The following is a 2,744-nucleotide window of genomic DNA, read 5'->3' as shown; positions in this document are numbered from 1 at the left end:
GACTCTTGTCATACAGACAAGATATACCGTTTATTTAATGTTTTACAAAATTTTATTTTCATTGGCTTCAATTAAATAATCTATCAAGCCCTTAAATAGCCCTAAGCTGCTTTGGCTGTGTATGCTGCTTTGGGGTGTCCGTCCACGTCCACAGTTCACAGAAGTCTTCATCGAAAGCACGTTTCGCCGAAAAAATTTTTTAGGGTTCTGTACCTCAAAAGGTAAAAACGGAACCCTTATAAGATCACTTCGTTGTCCGTCTGTCTGTCTGTCCGTCTGTCAAGACCCATTTTTTAGGAACGTGTAAAGGTATCAAGTTGAAATGTATACCAAATACTCAGCTAAAAGAGAACGTACTCTTTTAGCTGGAAAAAATCAAACTATAGGTACCTACGTTAACGCGATAAAAAAAAATATAACCGTTTATGTCGCATATTTTGCGATTTCATAAGGGAATCAAATCCTATAGGGTTCTTTCCGATGATCTAGAATCATTAAACTTGGAAGTGATATAGAAAAAAAATGCTGATGCTGATATAGGAAAAAAAACAAAAATTGGTAATGTACATCACAGAAAAAAGTTATACCTATGTAATTGTTGTAATTAGTTTCGTAGAAAATGAGTGTATACGCTCGCGAATCTTCAAAATTTTGTACGGACCACTCGGTGCGCGAGTCTAACTTCTACTTGACCGGTTTTTTATATCGCAAGTTACTTTTTTTTATTATTATGTTTTTACCTAAGCTAATTATGTCAAGCAGAGTTCTGCTTGAAAATTCTGCGAAATTTTTTTTTTGTTATAAAAATTATATATTTGATAATCGGCGAAATGTGATTACGATAAAGGTGATTTTGTGAACTGTGGACACCCCGTATCTGTTAGTCGTCTTGAATGACATCCACTGAAGATATGGAATAGTCCCATAGGTCGCCACCACACGCCGCGCCGTAGGATAGTTGTTACCTGATATCTCTTTAATGCGGGTCTAAAGTGTCTGCATTACGTCTGTTGACAGAGAGTAGTGCCCGGGACTCCGTTCAGACAGCGACGAAAGCTCGCATTTCGCAAAGAAGAAGATGCTTTTTACTATATTTTTAGATTTTATTGTAATTAATAAGATTTAAAGTGTCTGAGGTCATCATAGTCGTCTCGTCATCAACGTCTAGAGCTCGCGTTTCAGACATAGTTCTATAGTTGTTATCCTATATATTTTACGCCGGCTTCATAATATTGTGGAAAAGTTCGATCATAGTTCGATTGACAGATTCGGCATACATAGCTGGTTAATAAAATCACTCATGCAAACTTTTTTTTATAAATGGACAAATAACACAGATTGAATTAGCCCCAAAGTAAATTCGAAATATATGGCATACTAACTCAACGATACCATATTTTATAACATACACCTACATATATATGTATATAAACATCCAAGACCCAGGTCAATCTGAAAAAGTTCATTTTGCATCTTGATCAGACCCGGGATCGAACCCGGGACCTCCAGTGTAGCAGACCGGCATGAGGACCATAACAGAGGTCGTCGAAATATATAAAAATAATAGATAAACTTCGCAACGTTCAAGCGTTCGCGTCGATGTTCGACAATAGTGTGGAACCGGCGGCGTCACAAATGCGAAACATTGGACGAGTGAGGATAATTATTAATTAATCACGCAAAACTTTTCGTGTTAGAGCCAGTCATATTTTCGTCCGTGATGGATTGTAATCCGTTTGAGAATTCAGTCACAATTAACTAGTTATCTCATATTGTTTTCTATTTGACATTTTTTTCTTTTCCGATTTTCTTATCGTGCACGCTGTGTTCGTCTTATTCTTCCTACAAGTATTACAGACGATTGTTGTAATACTTGTAGGAAGAGACTTGCATATATAAAAAAAGGGCAATATAATCTGGCCACTCGTTAGCTCGATCAATCACCGCTGCGCGCTGACCTAGAACATTATGTTAGCGATATAAGCTCGTTTGTTCACTGCCTCTCCCGAGCGCTATCAATGTGATCAATGTCCCACTTCATAATATACAGGGTCAGTGGTGGCGGTTGGGGTGGACGAAACTGGGCGACCGCCCAGGACGCTGGATAATAAAGGGCGCCTTGGGTTTGCTAAAAGTGCGCGCAAGCAATACAGGTTTTGTTAGTGTGAGATTAGTTTTTAGGTAGCACAGCATCAAAAAATGCCAGCTGAATATTCAAAATTTGTTTAGAAAAAACCTTTCTTTCGTGGCATCTCACTCGTCACAGCTCGACCCAATGAAACAGGGCACACGAAAAGATAAGAGAGAGAGAGAGAGAGAGATATTTATGGCCAAGCATGTGTTGAGATTGACCGGTGTGTCTAAGTGCTCTCGAATTAATTAAGTTTGGGACCAACAGTCCTAAAATGATTCCCGTGTAAGCCCCAAGTCACCAGTCTCGAGTTAAGGGCAGCTACACACATAATACTTAAATATATAATAATGTAGTATTTAAAGCTATAATAGGTATATGTTTTGTCCAAGCAGAGAAAGCCGCGTTTATGTAAAGTTTTGTATATATTATAATAAAGTGTATCAGCGTTATAATTGTTATAATTTTTTTGACAATATGTCTATTATATTTTCCCCTGATTTTATATTTAAAGACTTAAAAAAGAACTTCTTTTCAATTTTTCTTCCATATGTTCTTCCACATTTTCTAGCATAAGTTTGTTTCTACAAAGGTTATTTTAATTAATTTACAT

This window comes from Plodia interpunctella, chromosome 18 (genome assembly GCF_027563975.2).
Source record: "Plodia interpunctella isolate USDA-ARS_2022_Savannah chromosome 18, ilPloInte3.2, whole genome shotgun sequence".
Taxonomy (NCBI): Eukaryota; Metazoa; Arthropoda; class Insecta; order Lepidoptera; family Pyralidae; genus Plodia; species Plodia interpunctella.
The sequence above is the reverse complement of the archived record's forward strand: the minus strand, read 5'-3'. Positions refer to the sequence as shown.